General features: G+C 38.7%; 1 long non-coding RNA gene across 1 annotated transcript; it reads left to right on the top strand.

The window, feature by feature from the left end:
- The first annotated feature begins 2,392 nt into the window (after positions 1-2,392).
- On the top strand, positions 2,393-19,224 carry LOC132593380 (uncharacterized). Its single transcript, XR_009558819.1, has 3 exons — positions 2,393-2,556; positions 2,654-2,701; positions 18,861-19,224. It is a non-coding gene; the product is annotated as an uncharacterized lncRNA (long non-coding RNA).
- Positions 19,225-19,609: the final 385 nt, after the last annotated feature.

Below are 19,609 nucleotides of genomic sequence, written 5' to 3'. Positions count from 1 at the left end.
GCTGAAGCTGTCATTGGTGCTGGGGAAGAAAACTGCAAATGCGATTGGAGAGAAAACTCTGAACTGCTCAAAATGTTGGGAGCAGATAAGGAAGTGGCAATTCCCTGGGTCCTGCTTCCTTTAAAATGTGAGCTGAAGATGGAGGGTGTGATGTGTCCGACGGGGGTGTAAGTCCTGCACGTTCCTTGGTCACTCCCCTCTCCTCCTTCTCCTCCTTTCTGCCTTAGCATTTCACAAAGAAGGAAGCTTTCTTGCTTACTTGAATTCATGTAAATTTATTTGCAACTACCTCATTCTGAAAGCTGTTTCTATCTGCCTGTTTTTAATTTACTGGAAATTTCAGAGAAGAAGATGATTTATGGATGTGTCAAATAATTCATGTCTGAGGTAACTTAAATAGCAGCATTATTTGTCCTGCTGAATATTTCAAATATGAAACAAAATATCTGTCTTCAGTCTTCGGAGGCTGTAGTAGGAACTATCTGGGAATATGCGGCATCTTCCACAGCATTTTCATTGCTCCATGTACTCATGAAACGACCACCCAATATTGCAACCTTTCTCTTTCCTTCTTCCCTTCCTCTTTCATCCATTTCTTTATATACAGATTCATGGACAAGCAAATTGCTTAGCCAGTTAATCAGGAAAGATTGGAAAAACAGGATTAAGGAAGGCTGGGTAGAGAGCCGTGTCTGGATTTATGGGAGTGGAAAGGTAGATCCTTGCATTCCATGTTAATGGTCACCAGAGAGCATCCACTACAAAAGAATATCTACCACTAAACCACCAAGTACACAGGACAGAATAACTTGGCCAGATCGGCCAGCCTCTGTCATCAGATGCCAGTGCACAAACAATGGTGCATGAACGGAGCAGCCCTGGTGGCAGCGATGAAGGGGTCCAATATAATATGCCTTATAACTTGAGACCAATCAGCCACCTGGTGGAAAGTCCTGCTGTGCCACCACCACGGAGCTTGGAATCTCATTGCTAAGTGAAGCTTGTAGCACAATAGTTCTTCCTGCAAAGATCCTCTGCTATTGGCTGAACACCGCTTGTTCCCGATCCCCTCTAGTGGATGCGTCTCTGTGCTGTTTTCCAGCTCTTTTGCCCTCTTTCCTCACGCTGAGTTTTCATGGAAGGAACAGCTAGGAGAAGGAAAGTAGAGAAAAGGGAGTATAGAAGGAAATGCCTCAGGAGTTGATGGCTGCATGATTATAACTTTGTATTTCATTGTATAATTTGTAGGTTAGTCTATGACATTTATAGACACACTGTTTAATTCAACAAATATTTATTAAGCACCTACCATGGCTTAGCTACTCTTTATTAAGCATGTGCTAGGGTTGGGCAATGGTTATATAGAGATAAATAAGATAATGTCCTTGTTTTCACAAGAACTTACCTTCTTAAAATATGTGACCTATGAGCAGGTAAGTTAAGGGTTATAGGTGCTAAGAAAAACTCTGCTTAGGTAGAGTAACTAAATAACTTAAGGGGGGCACTTAACTTGGGATAAGCTGACTTACATGGAATATCGGGACAACAGCATAAAACAGAATGGTCCAAGAAAAACCAGGACATAGTTTCACATTATGAATAAAATAAGGCACACAAAGGACAGAGCAGGCAGTTTCACAGGCTGATGTGAGCAATGACTTCATTAAAGATATTTTTGAGCTGAATCATAAAAGATGGGCGGGTATTGCGGTGGACACTGAGAAAACTCATTTCAAACCATGAAAAGCACCAAGGTGTGGAAGAGAAAAGAACAAATAGCAAGTGATTCAGTCTGGCTGGAGTGGAGGTTCTGAAGAGAAGAGGTGGAGACTGAGACTGGAGAGTTAGGAGAGTATAGACCATGGAGACAGGAGCTTGTATGTTATACTGGGGAGTCTGGAGTTCTTCAGCGGGGATAGGGAGCCACTGCACAGCTTTAAGCAGGAGAAGAACATGATTGCATTCGAATTTTAAAAAATTAACTCTGGCAGTAATGCGTGAGATGGATTGAAGGAGCTGGAACATAAGGCTATAAGCATATTTCAAGCTTAAGGATCAAGTTTGGGAGGATTTTGGGATCAGTGATCATACAAAGGTGGTTTGCTGGATATCTACTATGTTCCAGACTTTTACTGGGTATTGGGCCATTTAATTCTACAGCCACTGTTGGAGGCGAGAATTACTCTGATGGGTTGAATTGTGTCCCCTTAAGATTCATATGCTGAAGCCTAATTCTCAGTGCCTCAGAATATGGCCTCTTCGGCAACGTGGTCATGGCAAACATAATTAGTTAAGATGAGGCCATACAGGAGTAGGCTGTGATCCAATGTGACTGATGTCCTTATAAAAAGGGGAAATTTGGACACATACAGAAACAGAGAGAACACCATGTGAAGATGATGGCAGAGATCAGAGGGATGCGGCTGCAGCCAAGGAACACAAATGACTGGCAGGAAACCACCAGAAGTTAGCAAGGAGGCACGGAATAGACTCTCCCTCACAGCCCTCAGAAGGAACCGATTCTGCCAACACCTGGATCTTCTAGCTTCCAGAACTGTGAGTCTATAAATTTCTGTTGTCTGAGCACCAAGCCTGTGGTAGTTCGTTATGGCAGCCCTAGCAAACTAATACAATTACTTTTTCCATCTTACAGATGAGGAAATTGAAGTTCAGAGAGTCCAAGTAACATGCTCATCAGACGGTAAGCAGAGCCAGGATATGAACTAGCATCTGTCCTATCCATAGTCAGTGTTCTTCCCACCAACCGCACATCATCAATTCTTCAATGTTGCACCGTTGTTTAACATACACACACCACAGTGAAGTCATTGCTTCATGCAATGCTGTCTGTAGAGCTCAAATGGGAACTCTGGACTCTGGATTCTGTTTCCCTACAGAGCAGCTGCAGTGTTACTAGAATGTCATCATTTCTCCTTAGTATAGAAAACGATTCTGGATTTCTTGGTGGAGTAGGGCGGTGGGGGTGGGGGACTTTTGTAACACGAGAGATTTTATTCTAGACAAAGAAGTAAAGAAAATCTCTTATTTTGGTTGATGTGTCAGCAACAGAATATATATGAGCTGTAAAGACAAGCAGATGTGGCTACAAAAGCCAGGTTGGCATCAGAATATTTCGTCTAATGTTCCAAGACAACAGCCTTTCTGTTTAGAAATCTGAAAATGGTCAGAAATTCTGCAGCCCTTTTATCCAGACAAAAGGCTGCAAATTGAAAGCCAGAGACTTTGCAGATGAGTCTTTCTTGGTCTTCAATATAGTGTAAATATAATACATTACACTGTTGCTTGGACTTGGTCTTGCTTTCTAACATATTTTTTACTTATTTGACGACTGTGAAAAATCATGCCCTTAAGATAAGAATTGAGTTCTACACTTTGCCATAGTCCTCACCATTCCACAATATTTACACTGGCCCTGCAGCACTCATTTAAGATCTGTAAACATTTCAGTTTTTGACCCCTTGTCTAGGTATTTAACAGTTTTTTTTATGATGTTCTGAGTTTCATGATTTGATAGCTCTAGTGTTTAATATCCAAATGACCCAAATGCAAAGCCCTTTTCACTTTCTTTCTTTTTGTTGCTTTTTAAAACAAAAGAAGGAAGACAGTCAAAGCTTCAGTCTATATTATGTTTATACTCAAAGGAGCTAATGATATCGTAACCTAAGGACATATCTGGGAGAAAAGATTAGTTTTGTTATTTAAGTAGAGTGCAAATTTTACCTAGCAAAAGCTTTTTAAAAGTGTATCCTCAGAGAACACTTACTTCTCTGCTTGAGTAGTGCTATATGCCATTCAGACTGAAGGACATAGATGTGAGGGTAATATTTAATTCATTCCTCTCATTTCCATGTCTTTGGGGCTTTTGTGCTAACACTTAGCTGTAATGTCAACAAACACTAACTTTGAAATTTCCAAAGGTTTTCTTTTTTTTCCCTCTTTCCTCAAAAACATCCCTCTTCCTTTTGCACATTTACAAAATAAATCTGAAGCTAGAACTTCAAACTTCCTTTAGCAAGAGCCCCATTTCTTCACTAATAACAGGGTTTGCTTCAACTAAGCCCCAGAGCTTGCCAGCTCTCCACCCTCATTGGATTCTAGGGAGGAGAGAGGGAGATGAAGCAAACTGGTGATTGATGAGATCTTGTGGGGATGGCAGAAAATAGTTCCAATTTTAATTTATTAGGCTTATATTGACAAAGAAACCATAGCTCTTTTTAAAAAATTAATTAATTTAATTTATTTATTTTTGGCTGCATTGGGTCTTTGTTGCTGCACACAGGCTTTCTCTAGTTGTGGCGAGAGGGTTTACTCTTTGTTGTGGTGCGCAGGCTTCTCGTTGCGGTGGCTTCTCTTGTTGCGGAGCATGGGCTCTAGGCGCACGGGCTTCAGTAGTTGTGGCACACTGGCTCTAGAGTGCAGGCTCAGTAGTTGTGGTGCATGGGCTTAGTTGCCCCATGGCATGTGGGATCTTCCTGGACCGGGGCTCAAACCTGTGTCCCTTGAATTGGCAGGCGGATTCTTAACCACTGCGCCACCAGGGAAGCCCGAAACCATAAGCTCTTAAAAGCTTACTTCATTCATATATTTTTTGGCCAGCGAAAAGTTTCACCATTGCCAAGTAAAAGTGCTTTCTTTATTTCTCTCACTTCTGCTGACATATAGATTTTTTTGGAAAGACTTAATTAGAATCAGAAAGCAGCGGATCCAGCCAGAACTGGTGATGGAGACAAGGTGTTTGGTAGCTGGATCTTGCTAGTTTTTTGCTATTTTCCTGGTTTTGCTATAGACGGGAGTTGAGGAGGTACAGTCCTTTGACACAGGAGAGCGCCTCTCGCCCTGGAGTCTATTCACTACTGGGGAAAAGGAAAATGAGGGCTGTGTGTACTATTCCTACCAATGTGGATGCTGCTGACCTTGGAGGTTCCAAAAGAATAAATGCTGTTTTATGATTCTTGGAATAGCTGCCGCAGTGAAAAAAAGACTTGAATTCTTGATGAATTCTTTAGAAAAATGATATTTTCAGTCTGCTCAGCTCTGTACTTAAAACCGGAAATGAAAGAGTTAAAGAAGCTGAGAAAATAAAGACCTTCTCTAATCACGAGTTTGGGGGAAGAAGTGGGTGGATCCATTTGAAGCTTGCCAAATCTTGCCTTTCTGTTTACTTCCCTCTTGTGCAATCATTCTTCACGATGCTCTTGTTGATGTTAACATTTAATGAGGGCCAAAAATATGCTAAGCCCTCAGTGGTAAATAGAACGAGCAAAGCCCTTTCTCTGAAGTTCACATCAAGACACAAAGCGGGTAGAGAAAGAAAAGTTGAAGACAGGAGCCATAACTGTAGAACTATAAAATGAATTCCACCAGCTGTTCTCAAAACAACGCAAAATACTGCCCCCTCCCAATAAACAACAAAACGCAACCCACAATGAGACACATCAATTGATAGTCAGACTATATATACTAGAATATGTGAAAAAATATATTTTCAGGGAATATATGTTCATGAATTTATTCCTTTACTCCCCTCATTCGAAAAATCTTTATTGCGTTATTGCAAAGCCCTGGTTTTGCATGGGATAAAAACGTGTTTCCATAATATTCCTGACCTAAAGGAATTTCTGATCTGGTAAGAAAGACAAAATATGCACGTGGTATCTGTTGATTAGATAACACCACACTCTTATTAATAGGAAGTCAGTGACTCTTCCCACCCGAGTACCATCTATCTCTCTCCATCCCCAAACCTTAGTCTGGATCCCAACATGTCCTTCCTGGTCTCCTAATTTCAGTCTTACTCTTCTCTTGTCCATTCTTTATTCAGTAGTTGGAGGGCTTTTCTTATCTGGAGAAGGCCTGGAGCGTATGTAAGATTTGCACTACAGAAGGGAACTGGGAATGTTCTCAGAAGAAGAAATTCCCATGTGAGGGAAGCAAGTGAAAGAATAATAGTTCCTTTAAGTAAATGAAACATGTTCCTGTGCCTGGGTGTTGGGTTATGCAAAGAAGGAGGTGGTGAGAGGTGAGGAGGGACGTGCAAGGCAGGGTCTGGCAGGTTACGTGAAGGAGCTTGTGCTTTCTATCATAGGAGAGTAATTGAAGGCGTGGAAGTGTTTGCAGAAATGCAGAGCATCCCTTCACATTTCCTGCTTTCCACACCTCTCCACCTTTTTGTGCCCATTGGATGCTTTACTCATCCTTGAGAGCATTCTATTATGATTCCTTTCCATATCTGCAAATGACTACCAGATTTGCATCCAGTATTATGGCAGATTGAGTTAACACAGATAGATATCTTTCCTTTTAGATATACTTGTCTGCAGTGGATAAAATACTTAAAACACAATAAAATACTATAAAATTTACCCATAGGGAAAGGAAACTCTCAAGGGCTAGGAGGTAAAATGGGATTTTCAAGTCAAAGCAGTGAGTGTCTAAGCCAATGCTAGGGGGTATCTAACCCAAATAAAAGCTCTTAAATGCTAAACACTGAAATTTTGATATCCTCACAGGGAATCCCAAGCCAGGACCATATTATTATAGTTTGCTAGACTCTCATAACAGCACCACAACTGTACAGGTTAAAGCAACAGAAATTTATTCAGTCACAGTTCTGGAGGCCAGAAGTCTGAGATCAAGGAGTTGACAGCCTTCTAGAGGCTCTGAGGGAAAGTCTGCTCCATGCCTTTCACCTGGCTTCTGGTGGCGGCTGGCAATCCTTGGTTTTCCTTGGCTTGTATATCACTCCAATCCCTGTCTCCATTGTTAGATGGCCTTCTTCCCTGTGTTTCTGTATCAAAATTTCCCTCTCCTTTCTCTTATAAAGATTCAAGTCATTGGATACTATATATTGGATCCAATACGACCTCATCTTAATCGGAGTACATCTGCAAAGTTCCTATTTCCAATTGAAGTCACATTCACAGGTATTAGGAGCTATGATTTGAACATACCGTTTTGGGGAACACAATTCAATTCACTACAAGGACATTAATATAAAATTTGGTCCCAGGGTAGTGAAATACTGATAGTGCCACATCAATGCAAACATCTCCTCCAATCAAGTCACGTAGGACTCCAACACACACACACACATACGCATCTGAAGATTAGCTCACAGCAAAAAAAATTACAGCGCATACAAGGACATGATCTACCAATGTTCTACAATAAAGAAGTATCAGGTAAAACACTAAGGGACAAAAATTTGAAATAATAAAAATATCCAAAGGATTTGTAATTATGAGAAGAATCCACTATAAAATAGTTACTGAAGTGTTTAAGACATAAAAGAAAAAACAGAAAATAAAATGAAAGATGAGAGGAAGAATAATGTGGACTTGGAAAAGAGAAATAGATCCTCTAGAAATAAAAAATATAGTTATTAAAGTTACAAACTTAATAAATTGGCTAAGCAATAGATTAGACGTAGCCAAAGGAAAAAATCAGCACATTGGAAGATGAATCTGGAGCAAGTGTTCAGAAAGAAGCACAAACTGATGAAGACATTAAATGTATATACATACATATATATGTAAAAGACTGAGTAAGGGGCAAGGAAGACTGGAACAGAAAATCCAATATGTATTCAAAATAACTCCAGAGGAAAAAAAGAAAATTAATGTGAATGAGGCAACATTTTAAAAGACAATGGCTGATAATTTTCCAAAATTAAGAAAAGTCATGATACTCTGATTGACCCCTGAACACTCCAGATGCTCAATAGACTGCAGAATACCAAAGACAAAGAAGAAATATTTAAAAACAAACAAAAAACCTATAAAGGAACAGCAATTAGATTGGCAACAAAATTTCTCATAAGTAAAAGTAAAGGCCAGAAGAAAATAAAACAATACCTTTAAAATACTAGGAACAATAACAGTCCACTAGAATTATACACCAGGGGACCTATCATTCAAGAAGGAGTCTAAGAGAAACCTAAACTGAAAAAAGGGTAAGAGAATGAGTCACTAGTAATATAAAAGCCATGATTTAGGAAGTAAAATGAAACCCAGAGGAAAAAGAGTAGAAATACAAAGCAATAGAAATTATAAAAAATAAAACCACTAGCAATCCCATCTAATGAACACAGTATAAAAACCATGAATGAAACATTAGCACATCAAATCTAACAGTGTACCTTAAAAATACAGACAAGGTGCGGAGAAAGAGATGAATCGGCAGAGCACAGAGGCTTTTTAGGTCAGTGAAACTATTCTCTCTGATACTATAGCAATGGATACAGGTCATACCTTTGTCCAAACCCATAAAATGTACAACACCAAGAGTGAACCATAATGTGACCTATGGATTTGGAGCGATAATGATGTGGCACTGAAGGTTCATCGATTGTAACAAATGCACCACTCTGGTTGGGGATGTTGATAATGGGGGAGGTTATGCATGTGTGGGGGAAATAGGTACATGCCTCTCAATTTTGCTGTAAATCTAAAACTGCTCTAAAAATTAAAGTCTAAAAAATACATGTGACAAGGAAGGGTTTATCTCAGAAATATAAGGATGTATTAATATTAGAAAATGTAATAAAATCACAAATGTGTAGGAAACACATTTTAAAATGGAAAAGGGGGTAAAACAAAGTGCATAATATCTCAGTTGATCTAAAAAAAGTAGTAGATGAAATCCAACATCCAGATGTTACTCAAGATACACACACACACATACACATACACATACTTAGCTAACTATGAATAAGAAGGGAACCCTTTAAACAGGTAAAGAATATCTACCTAACACTTACAGCAAATAACATAATCTATTTATTAAACATTAAAGACATTTCTGCAAAGTCCCAAATAACACAAGGATGCCAATTTACAAACATGATTTTTTAACTTTTTACTTTGAACTAATTTTAAACTTACAGAAAAGTTGAAAAAAAAACTAGAGAAAGTCTTTTTATATCGGTCACCCAGCATCCCCTCATATTAATATTTTATATTATCATAGTACAGTTATCAAACCAGGAAATTAACATTGGTACAATATAATCAACTAAAGACCTTATTCAAATTTTGCTCGTTTGCCACTGATGTCATTTTCCTGGTCTAGTTTTCTATAAAAGATTCTAGTGATGTTTGCCACTGATGTCCTTTTCCTGGTCTAGTTTCCTATAAAAGATTCTACATTATGTTTCCTTGTTTAGACCTAACTGTCTCCAGTGATTTGTAATAGTTCACCAGTGTTTCCTTGTCTTTCGTGACCTTGACACATTTGCAAGTGTTGGTCAGTTATTTTGTTGAGGGTCTCTTGGTTTGTATTTGTTTGATGTTTTCTTATGACTGGGCTGGGGTTATGCAATTTGGTAAGTCTAACACTGAAATAAGGTTGTATTCTTCTCAGTGCATCATACCATGGGGCTCCAGTACCTCCACATGTACAAGGTGTAACAAGTTGTCAGAACAGCAAGACACTACAAGCCAGAAACTTACTGGTTTAAGAATTGGAATGAATAAAGCAAATTGTCTTTTTTTTTCACAGATAATGCTTGTCTACATAGAAAAGCCAAGACAATATACAGACCAACTATTAAAACCAATTACTAGCAAGTTTGCTGGATAAAAGATCAAAATATAAACTACCTTAATATTTTTATTCACATGCATTAATCAATCTGAAAATGTAATAATAATAGAATAAAGCATAACATAAAAATATCCAAGGTACCTAGAAGGAAATATAACAAAGATATACAAGATTTATGGAGAAATTTATTAAACATTTATAAAACATGAAAGAATAACAAAACGCACATGAGATACACTTCATTCATGGACTGGAAAAATAAATAGTTAAAATAAAACAATTCTCCCTAAACTGATGTCTAAATTCAATGTAATTTGAACCAAATTCTCAGCATAGCTTTTCTTGGAATTAAACAACTGATTCTAAAAAATTATAAGAAAATAAACCATCAAGAAGAACCAATACAATTTGATGTAAGATTTTTTTTATAAAGCTTTAGTAAATAATACTGTGCTTTTGATGCAAGGATAAATAAATAGATCAACTGAAAAAAATGGAGCAGAAACAAACTTACATATTTTGGGTACCTGGTATATGAAAGAGATGGCATTAAAAACCAACAAGGAGGGACTTCCCTGGTGGCGCAGTGGTTGAGGGTCCGCCTGCCGATGCAGGGGACACGGGTTCGTGCCCCAGTCCCGGAAGATCCCACGTGCCGCGGAGCGGCTGGGCCCGTGAGCCATGGCCGCTGAGCCTGCGCGTCCGGAGCCTGTGCTCCGCAACTAGAGAGGCCGCAGCAGTGAGAGGCCCGCGTGCTGCAAAAACAAACAAACAAACAAACAAAAAACAATGAGGAAAGGATGGATTACTCAAAATGGTTTTTTTGATAACTGGTTATTCTTATTAACTGCCATGTCACACCATATGGATTAAAGGTCTAAATCAAAATATCAACGCCCTTAAAAGTCTAAAGGTCTAAAGTTAAAAAATCAAAATTGCAGAAGTTCAGAAAACAACAGAGGAGACTATCTTAGTGGCATAAATTAGGACAACTTAAAGCCTAAATAAATAAATAAGCCATACAGTAAAAATTGCATACAATTGACTACTCTAAAATTCAAAACTTCCACACAGTAAAATACATATAAAGTAAGTGAAAGGACAGGTAAACAGAACATCACAAATTCGTATAATGGACAAAGAATTAGTATCCAGGACATCGCATAACCTAGATTATAAAATGCACATTTTTCACACTTTGATATCTCTAAATTTGGATATATCTTACTATTGAGAAAGCAACTGGCAATATCTGATCAAGTTAAGAATGCTCATACCCTCTGACCCAGCAATTCTGCTCCCAGATATATACCTTAAACCAGTGTTTTTCAAACCTTAGATCCTAACTCATTGTTGAATCACAGAAATAATTTAGTATGTCATTCTCAGAATTTAAAAAGGAATAGAATAGAATAAAGTAGAAATACAGCAGAACGTACCTCAATTTTGTTTCAGTTAAATGCATGTATATATGTTTATGCGTGTTTGCACCTGGGCCTGTGGATGACGATACATAATGTAGTCAGACTGTGGGTCCTTGTCAAAATGAGGATGAAAAACACTGCCCCTAGTGAAATTCTGACAGACATGAACAAGGAGGCATATACAAGAATGTTCACTGGAGAACTATACTTAATTGAAAAAACTTTGAAATGTGTAAATATTCATCAATAGTAGAAAAAATAGATTATTATAAACTCATAACAAAATAACATTCAACTGCAGAATATAAACTAAGTCTACAAGGATCAACTTGGATAAATGTCAAAATCATAATTTGAATGGAAGATGTAACGTCCAAGAGGGCTTATAGAATCTGATACTATTTTGAAATATTTTTAAAAATCAAAATCATACATTTTATAAATACAGGACCACCAGGTAACGAGACTAGTAGTTACCTTTGGGAAAGGATGGAGAGAGAGAGAGAGGGAAGGAGAGAGGGAGAAGGAAAATTAAACTGTTGGTTGACAGCTCTTTAATTCTGTTAGTAACATTTTCTTTTTTACCAATACAAGATCTCCAGAAAACTTGGCAAAATGTTGACGTTTATTTCTACTTAGTGTTATATTAATTGCTGTACTTTTTGACTATTTGCTTTGTTTTATAGTAAAAAAAATAATAATTTCTTGAGAGCAAGACAAAGTAACACATGTATCATGTCCCATATTCTCAGCATCCAGGGCATGTTTGGGATACAGTGTGCTTAATTCATTGGTTAGTCAACCAATGGACTTTGGAATATTTAATGCCATTAGAGAACATTCTAGTACCATATCTCATGTATGAAAGAACCTGGTAGAGTCCTCAGGCTTGCAGGGAGAGGGTGGGTAGCACTGGCAGGTGATGACAGCCTTGTGGTCAGTGGTTCCATTCATTCCAAAGTACTCCACAGGGAAGCAATAGGAGACTTCAGACATCCCAGACAATGTATTTGTGATGAAGCTGACAGTATGGAGAAAAATATCATTATCCTTCCTTCTTTAAGAACTCGAGGTCAGAACCAGGAAAGGATGTTTGGTTGCCGGATGCCTTTCATCAGTGTCAAGAATTCCCAGGAGATCTTTCTCCCAAGAGACTGGGGGAAGGAGGAAAATCTTAGGGCAGCAGGGGACCACCCAGTGTGTCTTAGACTGCCATCGAGTTGGAGATTCAGAGAAAGGGTGGGGGGTGGGAAGAGAGAGGCAAAGAGGGTCTCTGGCTCTGGGGAGTGGCTGAATTCTTGCTCTGACCCTGTGTGGTTCTATAAATTCCACTGCAGCTCTCCTGGTGGGGAGTAGAGGCAGCTGTTTGTACTCAGGACACTTCCCCTTCCAGGCTGCAGCTGTGATGGATTCTGTTGCTCTCAGGGAGAGGACAGAAATAGGTTGGTGAAGGCGTACAATTCCCTGGTTTAGAGAAAGAGAGAGAGTTGACAGCGAGAGGAAAGATGGTCCACACCCATTCTTGCCTGTCTGAGATGCTGCTTTGGAGAATATGCAGTTCCAAGCCCTTTGAGGTTGATTAGAAGTGAAAGTCCACTTGGTAGCTGATCACCGTGCTAAGGAATCGATTTGCCCCAAATTAATTTTTAGTGCTTGTTACAGACTGACCGTTGCTACCAATTAGGGGAGGTAGGGGGCAGAGGGAAATTTCTTAGGTATAATTTTAAAATCTCCCTGACTTGTCCTCTTTTAAGAGAGAAATCTGATTTATTTGGACAAAGAAGAGGGATTTTCTGTTCTTCTTTCCGTAGCAGTGGACTTGTCGGGGCGCAGGGAGAGAGAGGGTCTGTTCTCATTTGGAGAGTGAATGCACTGGCAGACCAGAACAAAACGCAGGCTGGACAGAGCAAGTCCAGGACTGAAAAAGGATGCACCAGAGGAGAAAGGAGTTAAGGAGAAGGAATAGAGAACTAGAGAGTGAAATAATACCTAAAAGTTATTTGGAGTTTACTATAGATCAATCACTGTTCATAGCATCTTACGTACATCGTTTTATTTAACCCTCTAACAACCCTCAGGTATAAGTATAGTAGAATTATTACAAATGAATAAAGTGAAGTACAGAAAGTTAAGTAACTTACCTGCGGGAGTCAATTAAGTCAGCTCACCACTATAGCTGTCCCTCAGTATCCGCGGCAGATTGGTTCCAGGACCCCCATGGGTACCAACATCCACGGATGCTCGAGTCCCTTTTACAAAATGGTGTAGTATTTGCATATAACCTATGCACATCCTCTTGTACACTTTAAATCATTTCTAGATGACTTATAATATCTAGTACAAGGTAAATGCCATGTAAATAGTTGCCTGTGCATGGCAAACTCAAGTTTTGCTTTTTGGAACTCTCTAAAAATTTTTCCCCAATACTTTCAATCCTCATTTGGTTGAATCCATGGATGTAAAACCTAGGGGTATGGAAGGCCTGTACAACAGTTCCCCTGCTTCTGAACACCTGATAGGATCTCACATTCCTGCTTCCTGAAGGCAGATATTACCATTGACTCGCTTTGTCCTATAAAATATGAGTGGAGGTGACACGTGCCACTCTGGACAGAGATTTAGGAAATGGTGCTTCCTCTGTCCTTGTTCCCTTCCCCTTACCATGACAAATCAGAGACACTCCAGATGGAGGCATTGCCATCAGCCTGGGTCACAGAGTGAAGAGACATGACCGAGTTGTGCATTGATCAGAAAGCCCAGCCTAGAAGCTTCAGCTATTTAAACAACTGTGTAAGCAGCTAATTCAATGAATTCAATTCTTTCTTACTTAAAATACCTGCAGGGGTTTCTGTTTCCTTCCCTGACTGATACACTTAAAAAAGGACTCCTGCAGAACCTGATACAGTGAACCACTCCCTTCTTGACCCTCTCCTCTCCGTTTCCATGGCACTGTTCTTTTTTGAGTTTTCTTACTCCTTCCCAGTGCCCTTTATAGGTTTAGCACCTTCTGTCCATCCATAAATGTTGGTGTATTTCAGATTTGATTCTTGGCAATCTTCTCTTATTGCACAGTTTGCCTGTAAATTTATATCCACATGTTTATTTATCATCTGTATCTATGCCTGCCAATACATGGATGGCTATCTTCAGATCAGACCTCTCTTCTGAGCTCCAGATCTGTATTTCCAGCTGACTCCCAGAAATCTCTGTCTCAGCATTAAAATTCAAAACAAAATCCATCCTCCTCAATAACACCAAACCTGCTCCTCCTCTGGTGTTTCACATCACAACAAATGGCATCACAAATCAGTTCATGACTTCTAAGAGAAACCAGTCTTCTTCAACTATTCCTTTCACCAACCCTCATATGTCACCTCCCATCCATCAACAGTGTTTCTCTTTCTGTTACCTTTTCATTTGTTCAGAAAATATTTATGAAACACCTAAATGTGTTAGGAATATCATGTTAGACAATGGTGAACAAGATGTGGTCCCTGCCCTCAAAGAGCTTAGCTTAGTTCACACTGTCACCATGTCTCCCCAGCCTATTACAATAGCCTCCTAACTGGTGCATCTCTCCAATCTACCATGTTGTGGCCCAGTGACCTTTCATTATTGAAAAGGGAGCTTAGAATATGTCTCCTGTGCTCAGACAGGTCTGGTTCTGAATACCTGCCCTTAAACTGGTTAGTTGTGTACCCTGTGCAAAGTAACTAAAAAAATTTTTGTGTGACTGGCCTTTTATGTGACCTAGACATCAGGTAGCTCAATAAATATTAGTTAATATTAGTAAAATGAAAATTTGACCAGATGACTAGCAAGCTTATATTTCCTTTGTGAATCTTTACTGTGGATAAGATAAAGTCCAACCTCTTTGGCACAGGGTACTAGAACCTTAATGACCCAAGAGAGGATGAATTTGCTTTTATTTTCCTCCTTCCTCACACTCCCCCCATGTGTTCCCACCATACCGAATGATTTGTACTGAATGTACCTGTTACAGTCTTTCTGGCCTCTGTGCCCTTGCATATTTTGTTCTTTCTGCCTAGAATGCTCTTTTCTTGGTCATCGTGGACTCCTGATCATCTTTCAATTCATCCAGCAACATTTACTGGCCATTTATAATTTTCCAGACACTGCATTAGGCATTCAGGACTCAATATTTTATAAGGCATTGTAGCTGTTCAGGAGATCCTTACAGTTTAATGAGAGAAGCAGCCAGTAAGCAGGTCATTACAATATCAAGTGATGGGAGCCCTGATGGGCAGAGGAGGACAGAGGAAAGTTGTTTACCTTGGATTCGGAGGGTCCTAGAAGATTTCTGGGTTAAGGAGATGCCTGAGCTAAGTTTTAAAAGAGGAGATGGAGGAGAGGGAGAGAGAGTATAGTCCGTGCTTTTGAGGAATTTTGCTGTATAGGGGGACAAAGAAATAGGATACAAACTCTTGGAGGAAATTGGGTTGAGAGGTTATTTTTTTTAAGATAGGAAATACAAAAACATGTTTGTATACTGATGTAAATGACCCAACTGACCCAATATAGAGAAGCGGTAATTGATGGCAAAATGAGAAGGGAATAATTGAATCACTTTGCTGTACACCTGAAACTAACACAACATTGTAAGTCAACTATATTTCAATTCTTTAAAAACGAGAGTGGAGAGTTGCTAAAGTGCTAGCTTCGAGAAGACAAAAGAAGACAGGATCCAATGTGCAAGTAGAGTGCTTGGCCAGAGATTGGAGCATGGGGGAGGGGCGGGCTCATCTGCAGTAACCTCATGTCTGCCTTCTCCTCTGGTGTACTCCTTTTCATCTTTCTAGAAGTCCTTATTACCATTTTCCCAGCAGGGATAGGATTTTAACCATACCTCTGTATGCAGAAGGCTCTCAAAAATTTATCCGTGGAATGAATAATGAATGACAAATGACCTAGATACTGTACCAGCATGTGCAAACCTAAAACACAAAACTTGCTGTCCAAAGGAAAGAATAATTGAATTACAAATTATCCTTTGGAACACACTTATTCCTAAGTTGAAAAGTGCCTTTAAATTTCATTATTGCCAACAATTTGACTTTTAAGTGGACTTAAATAATTTTGTAACTTTTTTGTGAATTCTGTTTACACAATTGTCCACTTCAAAAAATAATTTTGTGTTATGCAGAGAAGCCCTCAAGTTTTGATATTTTGAATATTTGCCATGAACTAAAGAAAATATTTCTTAAAGTAGAAAGATTTAATTATGTAATCGTTCATCACAGAAATGTTAATAATAATAAAAGAATTGGAAAAAAGTAATCTGTAAGAGGAAATTACATTAAAATATTTATTAAATTTGATACATCCACGAAATTAATGAGAAAAAGAATAGGCATATTTAATGACACAAAACCTATTTATGACATATATTTAAGTGAAATAAACAGTTTACAAAGCATATGTTCAATATTTCTTTTAGAAAAATATATAAATTTAGACATTGAAAAAAATTCCTGGAAGGATATATACCAAAGTATCACATAATTTCCCCTACATGTTTGAATCAGGGGTGGGATTTTTTCTTTTCTTGCTTTTCTAAATTTTCTAGTTTTTTTGGTGATGAAAATATAGTATTTCTGATTTTTAAATGTTATTTTTAATCAAGAAAAATGCATATTCATTCTGCATAGTCCATCAACTCCTTCAGTCAACATTATACCTACATGGCCCATAGTTCTCCATCACTAACATCCTTAATAGACGATATTTTCCTGTTCCTTTTCCTTTCACAGGCAAAAAGCAGTTAACTCCCGTGTTAAATCTCTTCTGAAGCAAAAGGCTGTCCACACAGTGTTAGCATTCATCTGGGAGGAGTGTAATGGTGTGGCAAACATTTTCTATTTTCCATTCCAGACCAGGAAATTTACAGGTGGTCTCGGTATGTCAGGAGTAAATATTCATGATCAGTGGGTATCTTGACTATCCTGAAAAATGCTCTGTGGAAGTGTGACTGTTTCTTCAGGTGGTAAATTATTATTCATTTATCATCTCAGAATATTTCATTTTCTCCAATGCAAGTGTGATGTTTAAAAAATAGCCTTTGGTTTTTTTTCAATTGAGGGAAGGGAAGCTTCATTGAAACTGGGGAATGCACTGTGCCTTTAATACAGAATCTATAGCATCTTCAAAAAGGCATCGAAGAAATATTACAAAACAGGTGTTAGTGTTTCCGAGCTTGGCTGGTTATAGGTAAAAGTAACATTTTCAATTTTATGTACTTAATGCCCTCCATCTTAGCCATCCTTAATTTCCACTGTAATCTTCTCCAAAATTAACTTCCAATAGAACACAAGCTTCCTCTCCAAATATAGCCTCCACCAGCACTAAAATAGCAAGCTTTTTTTTTTTTCTTTCTTTCTATTTCTTCCTGGTCACAATCAGAGAAGAGAGAATTCAGTAAAATTCTTCCCTTTGAGGAGCATGGTAGCATAATTTGAATCCTTTTGGGAAAATAACAACCCACTCTAGATATGTAGAAGACAGGCGTTTGAACTGTTAATATTTTATGTGGCCAGTGTGTTCCTTCAGCCCTAGAATGGATTTTGACGATGCAGCTGTGTGGACTTCTCCGTAAGTCAGGTGATGGGAAGCAGGCAGGCTGTCAGTTCATCTCACGCTGTACATTTTCATTGGTACTGGGGCCGAGAAGAATGCTGATATGTGTGGAATAAAGAAATTTCAAAATAGAACATGAGAATGGAAAGGATCTTCACATTCATGGTGGGGGGGGGGAGTGCAGAATTATTAATATATGGGAAATAAGTGTCAGAGAGAAAAAAATGGAATAGAACAAGATTACTAGATTAATTAGATGTAGGATGCCCAGCTAACTGAGAAAATAATCAGTCCTAGTCAAAGGAAAAGAGGTATAAACTAGAGATTTACAGAGCTTTTTCCACATAAAAAATTAAGAGCAGAGCACAGGAGAGGTATGAGACTAGATGCATAATAAACGTTCTGATATGACACCTGTTTTCACCCTTCAAAGGGAGAATTTTGAAGTGAGCAGGGAACACATGCAAAGGGAAATGTAGTTTATTGGAGAGAACAAGGCTTTGGAGAGGAAAAGGTTTGAGAGTTGCTTTCCAGCTGTGTCTCATGGGGCAAGAACCCTTACCCCTCCACCTTGTCTTTGCTTTCTCGTGTTTAGAATGAGCAAGTTAACCTCTACCTCCTTGGAGTTTTATTATCTCTGAAAGTAGATGGTATAATGCCTGATATGTGATTGATGCTAAACAAATAGTACCTATAATTATTTCAGAGAAGGTTCAAACCTTTAAATATAGCTTCCCAAGAAATGTTTGGTTACCCTGGCTTTGGGGTATGAATAACATAGTGAGGCCCCAACACGTTTGTCCAATGTAGCCGATGTTCTTCACTCTTTATGAGTAAACCAATGTAATGCACCAGTTAATTGATAAATAATATGTTTTTTCACCAAGAATCATGATTCAGTGTTAAAAGTTGTAAATATATTGTAGATATGTTTTGCTTTTGTTATATAAATTTGGGAACTAGGGCTTCCCTGGTGGCGCAGTGGTTGAGAGTCCGCCTGCCGATGCAGGGGACACGGGTTCATGCCCCGGTCCAGGAGGATCCCACATGCCGCGGAGCGGCTGGGCCCGTGAGCCATGGTCGCTGAGCCTGCGCGTCCGGAGCCTGTGCTCCGCAACGGGAGAGGCCACAACAGTGAGAGGACCGCGTACCGCAAAAAAAAAAAAAAAAAAAATTTACTTCAGACCACTTGAAGTCTCCCTTGTTTAGACTACTTGTTTTTAAATTTTAGTGATGAAAAGAATCAGCTTATTACAGATTCTCTACGCCTATTTCCAGATATTCTGATTCAGTGAGTCTTGGAGTCAATATACATCCCAGGAGTCAGTATACATGACAAGCAGCGCCAAGCCATTCTGATGTAAGTAGTCCATAGACTGCCTGAGAAACCTGCTATAGATTTACTAAGCTTGATATAATGGCCCCCTTTAATCAAAGATCTAGTAAGTATTTTCTTCCTTCAGTTTCTAGAACACATCCTGTTCCCATTTTCACTTTTTCTTAAAAATGGCACTCATTTCTGGGCCAAATATAGGCCAGGCTGTGAAAGAGAAAAATATTCCTTGTGCACAACTCTTTCTAAATGCTCGACGCTAGTGGTCTTCTAAGTGGTGTGTGTACCCTAAAAGCTACACGAAGTGACTTACTGGGGTGTGGGGAAAAATTAGAATTTCTATTTCTATTTGCTTTATCTTAAAAGAAAAATTAAATGTCACCAATTTGAATGAATTGGGACAATAGTGTATATGCAGTGTTTCTAAGTAAGTGAACTTACACATAGAGGCACACACACTCAAACACTTTTCACTGATAGAAATGAGTAGGGAAGAGACTGAGTACCAGCTGCTGTAATCAATAAAGTTCCCATTTCCCTAAATCTTTCAGCATTTATTATTGCCTTGTATCATTGCTTACATTTAATGTATTTATGTCTTCTTTTCCCAATTAGAATGTAAACTGGAAGACAGGAACGGGTTATTCAACCCTCTCCCCACACCCAGCACTCAACCCCAAGTTTCCAATTAGTG

The sequence above is a fragment of the Globicephala melas genome, chromosome 14 (genome assembly GCF_963455315.2).
Source record: "Globicephala melas chromosome 14, mGloMel1.2, whole genome shotgun sequence".
NCBI lineage: Eukaryota > Metazoa > Chordata > Mammalia > Artiodactyla > Delphinidae > Globicephala > Globicephala melas.
The sequence above is the reverse complement of the archived record's forward strand: the minus strand, read 5'-3'. Positions and strand labels throughout refer to the sequence as shown.